We start from the raw sequence: 16,015 nt of genomic DNA, 5'->3' as shown, positions 1-16,015 counted from the left end.
CCCAGGCATTGGTATTTCTTTTTTCCTTTTTCTCTCTCTCTAACAATTTCTGTGGTTATTTCAGTGCTTTAAAACAAAAGCCAGAAAACTATAGCCCACAGGCCAAAACAGGCCTGTGGCCTGTTTTTGTAAATAAAGTTTTGAGGGAACAAAGCTACACACATTTTCTTACTATTGTCTCTGGCCACTTTCACACCAGAGAGACAGCATTTGGTCATTGCAATAGAGAATACATGCCCCACATAATTTAAAATATTTACAGTATATACATTTATAGAACTAAAAAGTTTGCTGACTCCTGCTTTAAGTTCTTGCTTGGGTAGCCACATCCACTTGAGTGATTACATGTTATTCACGTACTAAAATTGTACCTTGATCACAGACCTTTCTTCTAAGCCCTGGTTCATATAGACAAGTAGCTATTTGATATTGATACTTAGGATTTTCACAGATCTTGTATTTTTATATGGCAAACTGTTTTTTTTACTATGTTTCCCTCCCCAAAGCAGTGTTTTCTTTTGTATGCCATAGCCCACTAAACTAAACTTTCAACCACTCAGCTAATGAAATCAAAGCCTTGGTCTTGAAATTCCTCCAAAATGCTTCTTGATTCATCCCATCCTCTTCATCTCCATTACCACAAAATTCAAGCTTCATCCACTGTCATCTTTTCTCTATTGAGCTTCTAAATTGACCTTCTGACCCTTCTTTGTCCCCATCTAATATATTCTTCATAACACAACCAAAAATGGTAATCTTTACATAATGCAAATTTAGTTTCTACTTAAATTTTAGTATATGTGCTGCTGAGGCAAGCACAATGTCTTCTTAAATTAAAAATAATTTTATATTACATATATAAGAAATTCCATAATTCTGAAGTTGAACTTCAGTGTCCTGTATGAACTATTTATTGCCTACTTCTACAACCTCAATTTGAGCCACACTGCTCTCATCAAATAACCATTGCCATACCAGCTTTCTTTTGAATCTTTCTTATATTTAATTATTTTTGTCCCCTAGACATAGTATAGTCTTATCATAATTATTTGTCTGGTTAAATCACACTGATCATTCCATTTTCAGCTTATATGAACCATTGTCAAAAAATGTTTCTCTAATCTTCCTTGAGCTAAATGATATCATCCTGTTATACTCTCATAACTTCCTTTAACTTAGATTTATGTAACTTACTATGGATTGCAATTTTATGTTTATTAATATAATTAATTGCTTCGTGTGTGTCTTTTTCCCTGGATGGTATGATAATGAGGACAAGAACCATGTCTACTTTGTTCATCACTGTATTCCTAGATCCTTGCATAGGTTCAAGCTTAGAACATGGTAAGTGCTTAATTTGATCAAAAAATAATTATCTGCTTGAGGATATTCTGCAAGTATATTTTGAGTATGAACCTTATTGCCTATAATCTTAAGGTAGCAATGCATATTGTACTATTCTACATTTAAATTCAAGCAAGACTAGAAATGTGTCCTTTAAGGGAACGTTTTCAAAAAGACACATATATACAAGCTGTAAATAAAATAAAAATAAACAACATTGTTTTCCTCCAGATATTTTTGAAAAAAGAAAAGAGAAAATCTCTAGTAAATGAGAGGAGTTAAAATTTACAGTTTCTAACCACTGTAAGTAGAATTTGTACATGCTTACAATGGACATGGGAGGCTATTGTTCTTTTTATATACAATGTATCTTGAAGGAAATCCCTGTTTTCTCCTCTGAGGATAGGGTAGAATAGCAACCTGTACCGCAATAGGATTAATCATAATGGTATGATTTGACATGGATTCTGTTGCCTTATCAAATCACACCCTTGCATTTCAAATGTGGTATTGGTGTTTAGATTTAGATTGTTTAATTATAATCCAGTTTAATCAGTCTGCTTTATATGTAAAGGCCATATATTTCATATACTTTTCAGGATTATCTATTAATTGACAAAAAAGTGGCTTGTTACAAAGTACATTCACTGGAGTTGTTTCAGTTCCAATAATGTTTATTTCCCCGGAAGCTCCAATGAAGTTATCTATGTAGATATTTCCATTTAATAAAATAAACTTTACATGATCTGTCCCTTGCATAAACCATTTGTATTTTTTTAAAGACCATTTTTGTTTCACTGAATTAGGTTATATATTGTACAAAAAGTTTTCTCAAATGCTTTTAATTTTGGAGTTTAATATTTTTAAAACATTGTATAAATTATTGTGTCTTATTATGGCTATTGCTTCAGGCCATAGGAAGCTTCCCTTTAAATGACTTCAAAAATAAAGAAATGTATGAATTCCTGCAACTGACAAGTTCAGATGTAAACCTAGACTTAGTAAAACATTGACACCAAGGACCTGTTTGCTTTCCAGGCCTTTTCTCTACCTTCCCATGTTGTTATTTTTATACTAAGATGGCTCTTCTCAAGGTAACAGGGTGATTACTGGACGATACTAGAGCTACATTCTGTCTTATGTATAACTAGCAATAGAAAACTTTTTTGCCAAATTATCAAATATTTTGGAGATTTGATCCTCTTTAGGCAACTAAAGCTTCATGTCTTCCCTCAACCAATTACTATAGCCAAGGGATGGCTGGTGAGATAGCTACTCTTGAATGATGACCCCAAGTCACCTGTGAGCCGTGCTTCACAAGGCTTGACATTTTCCTCTTTTTGCCTCTTTTGACTGTTTGCAGTCTGCAAACTACCATATCAGAAATCTGTTGATCCTGCTGGAAAGGCTTCGAGAAGTTATCACATGGAAAGGCAAGAAAAGAAGGGAGGCCCTGGAGCTACATGGAGGGAGAGAAAGAGGGAGAGAGATACCTAGCCGTGCCAGAATTCCACTGAATGTAGTCAACCCACAGAATCATAAGAGAAAACAAACTGGTTATTGTTTTAAGCCACTAAACTTTGGAGACGTAGGTTATACAGGATTAGGAAACAAACATAGATGAGTGTATACTCATCAAATTAGGTAGATCAGTGCCCATCCCTGGAGTTTGATGTGATTTTAATTCCTCCTAAAACATTGAAAGGTCATAAGAGTGGTAAACAGGATGTATTCTGAGAAAGGAAGTGATATTTACCATACTTACTAAGCGTAACGAGAGACTGAGGAGTCAGAGTTAAAAATTATTTCAATTTTTTACTCAGTAGCTGTAAGATTTAATCTGGGTTAGTTGATTTTCATAAGCCTCAGTTTCCACATACGTAAAATTGATATAATAATGCCAACCATCGGTTTTTATTTTGATTTTTACTTAAAAATAAATGTGATGATCTATAGAATGTATTTAGCTTAGTACTTGGCACACAGTAAAAGGCAAATGACTGTAACATCAATCATAATTAATATTCTTGCTTCTCTGCTAGACATCCTGAAATACTGAGTTCTTGCCAGCATTGCTTATACTTCAGGATAGTCCCATTATTAAAATATCTGCTAATTGTCATCCATTACAGATAATTTTGTAATAATAAAAGTCTCAGGATAGTCTGGGTTCTGCTTGCTGCTATCTATTCTAATCCAGGATATGTTCTTGGAGTTTGTGTTGCTAGGGCTGCTGCTGCTACTTGAAAGACAGATTTAGATAAGTGTATTATTTTATATCACAGATGGAGGATGATTCACTTTTTAAATTGTGTCTGTACTGGTGGGAGGGCAGGGAATTAATCTGAAGGCAGCATTGGACATAAGGACCAAAAAAAGTTCCAGAAGAGTAAGATAATTGAAAGGCTTGGAGAAGAGACTTCGACTGGATGTCTCTTTATGCATACGTATTACTAGCAATATATAGAAGGAATAGACAGTCTTTAAATGGCATGATATCACTAAAGGCAATATAAACTCAGGCTGTGTCTGCACATACCAAACTTTATGGGAAAATGTTTAGTCAACTTAATCAGTATACACAACAAAAGCAAAATATTAAGAACCCAAAGTAGTTTCCTTTAATTTAGCAATCTTAAGTCAGGCTATTTGGGAAAATGATAGAATAACTAGGATTGTATTGGTTTTTCTCCAGAATAATAAATTGTTTTTATTTTTCATTCCTAGTTGCTTGTCGAAATTTTGTTTATGACTGTCTTATATAGAAGCATACCCTGACTCCAGAGGGGCACGGGGAAGTATCTGGCTAGGTGTCTTTCTTGATAATTCACTAAGTTTCCCTGACACTAAAAGAGATTGAAAGCGTAATTGAAAGGAGTGAAGAGTATCTGTTAGGGTTCGCTACTTGGCCACTTATTTGTGCTTCCTTAAGCTTTATTCTGGGACTGCACCAGTTAGAGAGAAAAGGTAAGGGAATAATACAAAACTGTAACTTGAATGCTGCCCTAAAATCCCCCCAAATCCAGAAAGATGACTTTCCAAAGATTGAGAATATCTCATATTTCCTAGTTGTCAATTTGGGAAAAAGGGGCCAAGTTGGCTGCTGTTATGTCCAATATAATATAAATTTTTAACTATGTCTATCAGGTCTGGGAAGAGGCACTGAGTAAGTACACACCAGTAGCATAATTCCTCTTAGTAGCTGACATCTTCGTAGGACACCTAGGGTCCAAAATGTAAAGCATTTCTTTACTTTTTCCATCCAGAGCATATGGAAATTACCTTGGCTATGCACAGATTAATTTTCTTCTCTCTGTATTCTCTCAAACTGCTGTATTTTTCAGGAAACACACTTTCTTTTTCTACCCTAACTGTCCTCTCACAGGACTTAGATGAAGGCAACATCATATCTTTAAGTCCCTGTAACCTGCTGGATAACACTTAAAGGACTTCAAAATCTTAAGCGCAAAACACCTCCAAGGAAATATTTGTATTTTTCTAGCCAATGTTGTATATTATCAGAGTCTGACTTTGATTAATTAGTTTAACAGAGTATCTGTCTCTTTACCTGTCTTATGAAAGACCTGTCTTCGTGTCTAGTAAGTGAGCAGAAAGGAAAAGAAAAAAAAAAAGGATGACAGGGAAATAAAATCTTGTATTGCCTACATATATATTCTCTTTGTGACCCTCAGAGTTAATTATTTCACTCTAAATGCATTTGCAAAACCAATTTATCTGAGAAACCTTGATAAAAGACCTTCCAAATGATATGTTCTGGTGACTGACTCTAAACTTTCTACCCCTACTCACAGTATTGATAATTTTGATGGATAAAGATGTGCAAGATAGAGGTCACATTTAGGTGGCTTCAAACCTATAAAAAGAAGCCTAATTTCATTTTCGAGTAGATGGAATGGCCTGAGTGGCCTTAAAAGTCATTACAGTTTTATATGAGGCTTGGCAAATTCCCAGTCCTCTGTTAGGAACTCATACATAGGCATAGAGTACAAAGGCCCTGGGCAGGTTGAGATGATCTCAGTATTTATGTTTTGGCACCAACAGTCCATGAAAAATAAATGACTTATCTTAGCAGGTCCTTCATATTTTTAGGAAGCCATTTTACTTCAGCTATATTTCAGATTAAAAGCTGTTAAGATCTGTAGCATACTTACGATGCTTATATTCAGGATAATTTCTACATCATTAATTCACTGTCTGCTTCTTTTGTTTTAAATTACTGTATTTGTGGGTATTGATGTTTATTTTATTAGGAAATTAAAAACAGTTTTCCTATAAATGATTCTCTGAGCAGGACTACTCAATGTTCTTTCTTGAACAGAATCAGTCACATGTGGTAGTTTTTATGAACATTTTCGCCCAATTTTACAAAGGGTCTAGACATATGTAAACCAATGATTTTGTCATGTTTTTGCTTGTTCATTTCATTTTTATATGGTCACTTCGAATTGTAAAGCTATGCCTCTCCACATCCACTGGCTGTTTTGCTTTTCGTTGTTTATCTTCCTCTCTGACACACTATATTTACCTATTCACACTAAATTGTTTTCATTACCTTTTATTCCCTACAAACATAAATTACTACTCTCTTCCCATCACAGAGAGCCACATAAAACCTAAAATATGAGATGGTTTGTTGCCTGTTTTGAGGCTTCCCCAATTATTCATACCACTGAAATATCCATTCAAGTTGTGAATGATATTTAGTGAGGAACTACTAAAATTAAAATACTTGCTAATAATTTTGTGGACAGACAGGAAAGCACGCACGCACAAAAATGAATGGCTGTCTCGCTCTCCTCAACAGGCGTGCAATCTAGTGGGATGGATAAAATTATGATACAAAGAATGAGGTGAGAAATTTCTTAAAAATGAATCTAATGGAATCTGCTAGACCATGCTACTTAAAGTATGGTCTTCTAACCAATAGTATTGGTATCCTTTGGTGACTTCTTAGAAATGAAGAATCCCAGGGCTGATGCCAGATGTAGCAATTCAGAAGGTGCATTCAAAACAATATTCACAGTTATGTCCTATGCATGTTAATGTTTGAGAAGCTTTGTGCTGGTGCTATCAGGTTGTGGGGGAAAATCAAACATTTATGTGTGAAAATGATAGTCCGATAGAGATAGATGTATAGAGATTGCAGGAACATAATATCAGTCATGTCAATTGTACAAAGAAAGGTGCTGTCTTATGGATAGCTTACACTATTTGGATGGAATATGGGAAGGTTATATGGAATGAAACCATAATGATAAGCTTGCCTTGATGTTTGGTAGAGTCAGAAAATGACATGTATGATTGCAGAAGGCTCTGGCTACTGTTTAGTTTTTTATTTATTTTATTTATTTATTTGTTTTCAGGTAGTTGGGAGCTAGGGAAGGAGAGACACTATACCTAGATGTAGTGACATAGTAAGAGCTTAATAACCAATAAATTTGGAATTCTAGAGTTACAAACAGATATATTCAGAAATATTAGTCAGATATATTCTTTACTTGTAGCCTTGATAATTCTATCTCAGACTAATGATCATAGAGATTTATATTTATATTTGAGAAATGGTGGTCTCTGAGTTCCTTTTCATCTGCCAGAATTAAGATGAACAATTTTATTCTTACTCTGCAATATTATACATTAGCAGTCTGGATCTTTTTTTTCAGAAGTGTTCTTTTTGGCTACTTGACCAGAAAAATTAAAAAAAAAAAAAAGAAATAAAAAAAAATGAGTACTGTGGGAAATTTAAAAAGTCTTCAATTAATATAAAGAAAGATATCTTAGCTGCTGAAACTATGTGACCTGAAGGGAGCTCTGAGAATATGCTTGATATGGTTTGGTTGTGTCCCCCACACAAATTTCATCTTAAATTCCCACGTGTTGTAGGAGGGGCCAGGTGTAAGGTAATTGAATCATGGGAGCAAGTCTTTCCCATGCTGTTCTCATGATAGTGAATAAGTCTCACAAGATCTGATGGTTTTGAAAAGTGGAGCTTCCCTGAACAAGTTCTCTCTCTCTCTGCCTTCTGCCATCCAGGTAAGATGTGACTTGCTCCTCCTTGTCTTCCACCATGATTGTGAGGCTTCCTCAGCCATGTGGAACTGTAAGTCCAATTAAACCTCTTCCTTTGTAAATTGCCCAGTCTCAGGTATGTCTTTATGAGCAGCATGAAAGCAGACTAATACAATGCTTATATCATTAATATTGTATTAAAATTTAAGTTTGTAATAGGCCACACTTATGTCGTGATTTCCATATTTATGTGGCAATATATTCCTCCTTTATGTGTGTGTACATATATGTATATATGTATGTATACATGTATATATGTGTATGTGTATTTTAAAGAAACTAAACAGAGACAAGCTTTTAAACTAAAAAGTTTTTAATACTAAAGGTGAGAAAATCTTTTCCTGTTATCTTTAACAAAGAAATACTGATTCAAACCCTGCTTAAGGATGTGGCCCTGTCATTGACACAGTCACAAAGAGACGTGCTCATTTGCTTTTAAACCATTAGACTAACAATTTGGAGGACTAATAATGAATATGTCACCTTTTCTAACAAGATATCTTCTGCTCATGTGTTTGATCTGGATTTTGATCTAATATATATGTCTAGAGGTAAAGTTAATAAGTATATTTCATGTATCTAGATTCTCTATAGGAAGCTATACAAAACAACAATGCTGCTAGAAAATTTGTCATCTCACCATTCAATTCTAAATTCCATCCAAAACATATGCTAAGCACATAAATGAGTTACATCTTGGTCTAGGAAGTTAAAAAAATCCAAATTAATAACACAATGGCTCTGTCCTCAGGAAACTCTCTGTCTATTAAAGGAAATATGTATATTCAAATTGATTGTTACATAAATAGGCTGCTACAAATATTTTAAGAGTGAAATTATTACTTTTTTTGGTGAGAAACCAGAAAAGTCTTTACAGACAAGGTTATGTTTAATGAGTATCTTGACTGTTTGGTGATATTTCAAAAGTCAGAGAAGATGGGAAAATAATTTTCAGTTCTACTCATTAACTTGACCATAGCCTGAAAGTGGTGAGTAATCATGGCATATGTAGGAGATGGCGAAATCCTGATATAGCCAGTGGGAATGGTATGTTAGAGTGCAGGGAGACAAGGAGAAGAAGAAATCTCTGCTGAAAATAATTAATAGGTATGAGAAAATGTCCTTTGAATAAGCAACTACATAAAATTCTATTGTGATATTTAAGGCAAGGTATCATGAGAACCCTCTTTACTGAAAGGGGTTCAATGGAGAATGGAGAAGAGAAGTTGGAGACAGTGAGTATAAACATAACATTTTGAAGAGTGTTGCTATCCAGTGAAAGAGAAAAACAATGATAGGTAGAGGGTAAAAGGGTTTAATACATAGTTTGAGTGTTGTGAGAAATAAGGACTTGTTTTTGCTGATGGGTTAATGCAATAAAAAGAAAAATACTAATAATATCTTTGAGTGCATGATAAAGAATTAGGAGCATAGGTAGAAAGTATCTCCTTAGTAACATACACAAATCATAGTATACAGTTCTCAATGGATATTGTTAAGTAGATTATAGGAGGAAGAGCTAGAAGAAGTGAAAATTCTCTTACATATCATTTTTTTTTTTTTGTGAAGTGGAATAAAATAGTATCAGCATATACTGAGGATGAGGAAGGAGATAGCAGCTTTTAAGGATGACAGAAAACACAAAATTCTATTTTATATTTCATAGAAAGTAAAATAAACTAAGTATCAAAATTTTCATTTGGTGGTCAATTATTAATATAAAGTGCCATTGCTAACATGATTGTGCATTATTTTGAGGGACAGTTCAACTGACTAAAACATAAATGGAATGTCATGAGCTATAACTAGATTGAATGGCATAAACTAATACAGCAAAAGGATAGAGAAGCAACAGAGCAAAGGTTGTATGCAGTAGAATGTTCAAAATAATTGACAATTGAAGGAAGTTGGCTAACAAGGGAATAAAGTTTATGGAGAGGAGATGTGAGATGAATAAAAAGGTTTTTGTTTCAGTGGGTTTAAACTTCCCTTTGAGTTAAGGAGTTGCTTTTCAATGGAGTAATAGAGAATGTGATTGAAATACACTGGTATGCTAATAGAGTGACTGAGGATGTGAAGGGCAAGCTCATTGGAGGAAATTAGAACATGTAACAAAGTTTAAGATCTTGGAAGGACAATTTACATGGATATTAAAATCACCAAGAATGATAAAAGCAGTACTATTGAAGAGAGGTAGAGTGATCCAGGTACACAAAATACTTAAGAAATGAAGAGAAGAGACTGGGTAGGTTACAGAAGACTAGAACAAAGAGATGTGGTGGATTATAGAAAGCTTATGAAATGAGACTGAAGCTAGAGGAAGAAAATGAAGGAAATATTCACAGAAGAGTTTATAGATTAGGGATGTTTTTATTATTGACCTTAAGTTTATCATAACGCAATGGAACTTAAGAAAATGGAGAGGTGAGATGGATATAGTATATAGCATCATATGGGGATCATAGTCAAGGGAATAAAATATGACCTATGATGCTGGGCTTCCTGTCACCTAAGGGAAAGAAGAATGACTGAGTAAATCCTGAGTCCCATAGCTGCAGATGTTGAGAGAAGGCAAGGTTTCTGGAGCTCTTACCTAATATTATTGGATTGAGCTTTGTATTTCAATAGAGAGGTATTCCTGTAACAAAGAAAACATCAAATTTGAACTTCTCAAAAGTTTAACTCCTCCATAAAAGAATAGATAAAATATTATTTTAAAGTATTTTCCTCAAAGTTATTCAATGACATCAGTTTTTAAAATACTTTCTCTCATAAAAATAATAATAATACATATTTTTGTACAATTTTCCAGTCCATTCTGATGATTTATGAAATCAGGACCATAAATATACCTAAAATCAGGACTCTAAATATAAAAAATTCTTTTTTGGAAAAAATGACAAAAAATAAAAGAAACAAACCTCAATCACCCATTACACTATTATGCAATTAAACTTTTCCTACGTGGGAAACACACACACACACACACACACACACACACAGTGAATTTGTACATTTTTATTTTTTATTTTTTATTTTTATGTATTTATTATTATTATTATACTTTAAGTTGTAGGGTACATGTGCATAACGTGCAGGTTTGTTACATATGTATACTTGTGCCATGTTGCTGTGCTGCACCCATCAACTCGTCAGCACCCATCAACTCGTCAGCACCCATCAACTCGTCATTTACATCAGATATAACTCCCAAAGCAATCCCTCCCCCTTCCCCCCTCCCCATGATAGGCCCCAGTGTGTGATGTTCCCCTTCCCAAGTCCAAGTGATCTCATTGTTCAGTTCCCACCTATGAGTGAGAACATGCGGTGTTTGGTTTTCTGTTCTTGTGATAGTTTGCTAAGAATGATGGTTTCCAGCTGCATCCATGTCCCTACAAAGGACACAAACTCATCCTTTTTGATGGCTGCATAGTATTCCATGGTGTATATGTGCCACATTTTCTTAATCCAGTCTGTCACTGATGGACATTTGGGTTGATTCCAAGTCTTTGCTATTGTGAATAGTGCCGCAATAAACATATGTGTGCATGTGTCTTTATAGCAGCATGATTTATAATCCTTTGGGTATATACCCAGTGATGGGATGGCTGGGTCATATGGTACATCTAGTTCTAGATCTTTGAGGAATCGCCATACTGTTTTCCATAATGGTTGAACTAGTTTACAATCCGACCAACAGTGTAAAAGTGTTCCTATTTCTCCACATCCTCTCCAGCACCTGTTGTTCCCTGACTTTTTAATGATCGCCATTCTAACTGGTGTGAGATGGTATCTCATTGTGGTTTTGATTTGCATTTCTCTGATGGCCAGTGATGATGAGCATTTTTTCATGTGTCTGTTGGCTGTATGAATGTCTTCTTTTGAGAAATGTCTGTTCATATCCTTTGCCCACTTTTTGATGGGGTTGTTTGTTTTTTTCTTGTACATTTGTTTGAGTTCTTTGTAGGTTCTGGATATTAGCCCTTTGTCAGATGAGTAGATTGCAAAAATTTTCTCCCATTCTGTAGGTTGCCTGTACATTTTTTTACTATGTAAAATTTAAGATATTCCTTTTATATAGGAACTATTTTCTTAAATAGACTTTTGAGATAATTAATTATAAAATAGATTGTTTCTTCATGAAATCATATTAGAAAAGAATATAATTATAAATAGTATTTATCAACATGTATGCTTATTAATCTTAATTATAAATATTTAACTGTATTTCATGATATTTGATTAAAAAATGAATTATAAAACTGAAAACCAAATTTCAGTATAATTTAAGAATTTGTTTATAAAATAGCTATATTGTGACTGGAAAAAGCTTACCTTCTTTCCGAACTGAAGCAAGCTTAACTGAATTTAGCAGTATAATATGATGTTCTTTCTAGCTTATGTTATCTAGTGAGCATTTCCAATAAACCATATGGCTATGAAATATTTGATTCTTAGTCATCACTCATTATGCAAAACTGGTTTATCCTTTTAATTGAATTTATTCGTCATCTCAATCGAATAGTATATCAATTCACTAAATAGATAAATCAAACCAATACTGATTTAGAAGAGTATTGGCAAGGAACAGAAAATCACTACACTGTCCTTTAAGGAGAGACTACATTTAGGGACCTGTAGAATGTGAAAGCCAACTGTTTGACTGAGTTAACTGAAGAATTAAGTAAAAATTATTGAATTATATGCTTCTGTTTAGAATGGTCAGATTGAAATTTTGAATTTAAAGTTGTCAATAAATTTTTATGTAATAAAATAGATTTATTAACTTTATAACATTTTACTCATTATATTCCAGGAGTTCTAATAGAGAAACAAATGTGTTTATAATTTAGATTATAAAATTCTGGAAAAAAAATGTATCTCCTAACTACTATATTTCATTCAAAACAATATGTGCTTAATATCTATTATACAATTAGGTATTTATAATGTAAACCTGTTCTCTGGTATTTGGAAGATTAGTAAAAACTTAAATTTTTTTCAACTAGTTTGAACTCAATTCTATTTCTATTTCTATAGAAAAAAAATCACATTCCTTTCCTTAGAGCTTTTATTTTACCTACGTTATTGCCTTTATCTCTTTTTTTCTCTCTCTTTTTTTAGTTCTTCTTAAAACTGGTTACAGTCGAATAAAGATTTAACAGTGTTTCCATTATAATTAAAATTAAACCTAATATCATACAGAAATTAATGAAGAATAGGACTATAAATATTTAGGAATTTTCCCATCACTCATTTCTTCTGTTGGCCAATTCTTCACTTCCTTATATAAATATCTTCTAGTGGCTCAAAACCCCTGATACAAACAATAACATAACATTGAATAAGCATCAATTGATGACCTCACTTGACTTCACAGTTGTACTGATATAACTGATATTTAAAAAAAAAAAAAAAAGTGTACCTGCAACCACAAAGTTGGGTTATTATCTTGCTCAATTGTTTTGTCTACCAGGAGGCAGCTGTCTTGATGACTGATAATGAGGCAGTTCCTAGTACATAAAAACTACGTATTCCTGCTGACACTTCACTTCTTTGGTAAAGATCAGATAGCCAAGAGAACTATGAATGTATAAACAAGAAGTTGTAGAAGAAAGTCAGTTAATAAATGGAATAACTTACGTATTAGAGGAGTCAGTTCAACTCTTTGCAGCGATTTACATGCATCAAAATGGTATTATTTTCCTGTACTATATGCTTTTTTATTTTTAATATTAGGAAGGGTCCTACTGTTTTCAAACCCATGATATTACAAATACAGTCATGTGTCACTTAACAATAAAGATATATTCTGAGAAATGTGTTGTCAGGTGATTTCATCTTTGTGTGAACATCACAGAGTGCTTGCACTTACACAAACCCAGACGTCACAGCCTATTATACTCCTAGGCTGTATGGTATAGCCTATTGTTCCTAGTCTACAAACTTGCATAGCATGTTATTGTATTGAATACTGTAGGCGACTGTAACACAGTGGTAAGCGTGTGTATATCTAGACACGTATAAACATAGAAAATGTACAGTGAAATGTGGCATTCTAATCTTAGGAAATCACCATTGTAAATGTGGTCTAGAGCATTATGCAGGGCATGGCTGCACTGAAATTGGGAGATAGAAAATTGGGACAGATGACTATTCAATCTGTATGCAAAATTAGAAAATTTTCATGTAATAAGAGGAAGAGTCGCTGCCAATAACTCATACTCTAGCTTTCCTTAAGTTGACTGAATACAAACAGTAATAAAATGATAATTGCACTATAGTACTGATCATAGTAATTAAAACAAAACAGCAATAGCAGCAACGACAAAAACAAAACATGCCCTGAATCTAATATTAAGAATGCTGATAAATGTGATTTAATATAGGTTGTAAACCTGAAGTTATTTTGAGAGATGATGTGTGAAATGAGGGCTTAGGGGCAATGCTATTCTTACTCTTTTTTAGAAACCTGAATGATTTCATATCTTCAGGGCTGGACTAACTCCATAATGTAGGCCAAGTGGATTTCTCTAATGCCAGGTCAGTAAACAATGTTTCCAAGGGCAACTGCACCACTCCCTCTATCCAAAGGGCATAAAATATGGATTAACCTATAATGTTACCAAATAATATCAGATGATCCTCCTGAGTGGACTACTGAAACATTTTCCAAATGCACAAATTATTCTCTTCATGAGTTATATTTTTAAAAATTTACATTATTTCTTTATTCCTCCTGAGGTAACACCAACTTAAATGCAGAATTAAGCTTCAAAAACAGTGCGATACACCAAAAGAGTTATAAATACCATTCAAAGGAATCTTCTAACCACAGATATAAAACCAATGAACAGAACTAATTAAAGATAAGTACCCTGAATGGACCTCAAAACATGTTAATGATAATCACTTTATTAAGAATCTAGTAGTAAGTATGTTTATGACATTTCCCTTATTTTTAACTCTAACAAAGCACTGATAATTTTAAAATAGAATAGCTTATAAGTTAATTAAATAAGAAAATACAAGTAAAAGAGAAGGACAAGAAGAAAAATTGTCTGAATATGTTATGAGATTGACTACAGCTTTACCGTTGTGTTAGTGGAAAAAGTTATATATTTGCAAATTGTACAGCAAGTTAAGTAAACCCGAGTCTATCTAAGGGTCTTTTAAATAATAATTATATACATAGCCTTAATAATAACTATGGTAATATGATTATTTCAATATTTAGTATTATATCTCAGTAAAATAATATATGGTCTAATACTTATAAATGCCTTAGGAAGAATAGCAGAGGACATGGATAACCCACTTTTTAAACATACCTGGAGCAAGCTCTGTTCCTCAACTTGCAATGATGAGATCCCAAAGAAGTTCTTCTTGCCTAAGTCTTCTGTTGCTTGACAGCAGTAGCATTCTAAGTGATTTTCAGTATTTATGAATAGAATCCTTTTTGTACTTTTGATAACTAATAATACATAATATTCTGTCTCACAATTACTTTAATAATAGAGCTAATTTGTATAAAATAACCTGCCTGTTGGTTAAAAGACTTGTCAGAAAGTTGTAGTTGGAATTATTGCTATCATACTAAATGAACTCTAAAAGAGATGATTTGATGTACATGTGGAAACGGGGTTACAAGAACAGATGTATGAGTGTTGAAAGTATTAAAAGTCAATTCATTGAACTGTTAAATATTAAGACTAATGTTAATTTCAAAACATTATTGAGGAGAGGTAGGCTATACCCATTATTACTTTTTTAATAGTAACCTCACAAATTGCCATAAGACCAAGCTTTTCGAACCTTTATACATCTATCCATCAGTACAGTTTTTGAGTAAATGGTAAGTCGACAGAATCTCTCAGGACAATTATAGCACAAGAACACAATTCCCAAATCTCAGAGGTCTAAGCAACAAGGATTAACATCCAGTTGATGCTACATGTCCATCATGAGTGGCTATCACTTGAATATCATCTTGTTTTAGAGAACAGGCTGGCTGAGCAGCCTATCAGGGAAATTGCAGTATTGTAGTAGAAGTAAAAGGGACCTGACAAGCCAAAAGTAACTATTTAAGGTTATTTTAAGAATTGGCAGACATCACTTCTGCTCACGTTTCATTTACCTTATATGATTGCTTCTGAGATAAGCAAGACAGGAATGTTAAATCTTCCTACAGAGGAGTGTGTGTGTGTGTATGTGTGTATGTGTGTGTGTGTGTGTGTGTGTGTGTAGGGTAATGGTGGGGTATAAGTCACACGGTGAAGCCTAACATCAAAGGGTTACAGATGTATATCTTCCTGCAAGAAGGAGAAAGGAATGAATGGGATCATTTACAGTCTACCACAACCACACTCTTCTTATCCTCCTTCTAACACTCGGCCTTGCCACCTCTATTAGCCCTAAGCAAAGGGGAAAGTATTCCCTAATCATTAAATGGTCCTAGAAGAGCTAGCTAGCCATATGTAGAAGAATGAAATTGGACCCATAACTTTCACCATATACAAAAATTAACTCAAGGTGGATTAAAGATTTAAGTATAAGACAACAAACCATAAGAATCCCAGAA

The 16,015-nt window shown here is 33.7% G+C and overlaps 1 long non-coding RNA gene across 1 annotated transcript in view; it reads left to right on the top strand.

Annotated features, from left to right (window-relative positions):
• Positions 1-16,015, top strand: part of LOC135971135 (uncharacterized) — a 105,384-nt gene that overhangs the window by 11,177 nt on the left and 78,192 nt on the right. Inside the window, exon 2 of the long non-coding RNA XR_010587216.1 lies at positions 7,399-7,465. This is a non-coding gene — a long non-coding RNA (uncharacterized lncRNA). The remainder of the gene's footprint in view (positions 1-7,398; positions 7,466-16,015) is intronic.

The sequence above is a fragment of the Macaca fascicularis genome, chromosome 6 (genome assembly GCF_037993035.2).
Source record: "Macaca fascicularis isolate 582-1 chromosome 6, T2T-MFA8v1.1".
Classification (NCBI taxonomy): Eukaryota; Metazoa; Chordata; class Mammalia; order Primates; family Cercopithecidae; genus Macaca; species Macaca fascicularis.
This window is presented reverse-complemented; position numbering and strand designations above follow the sequence as displayed.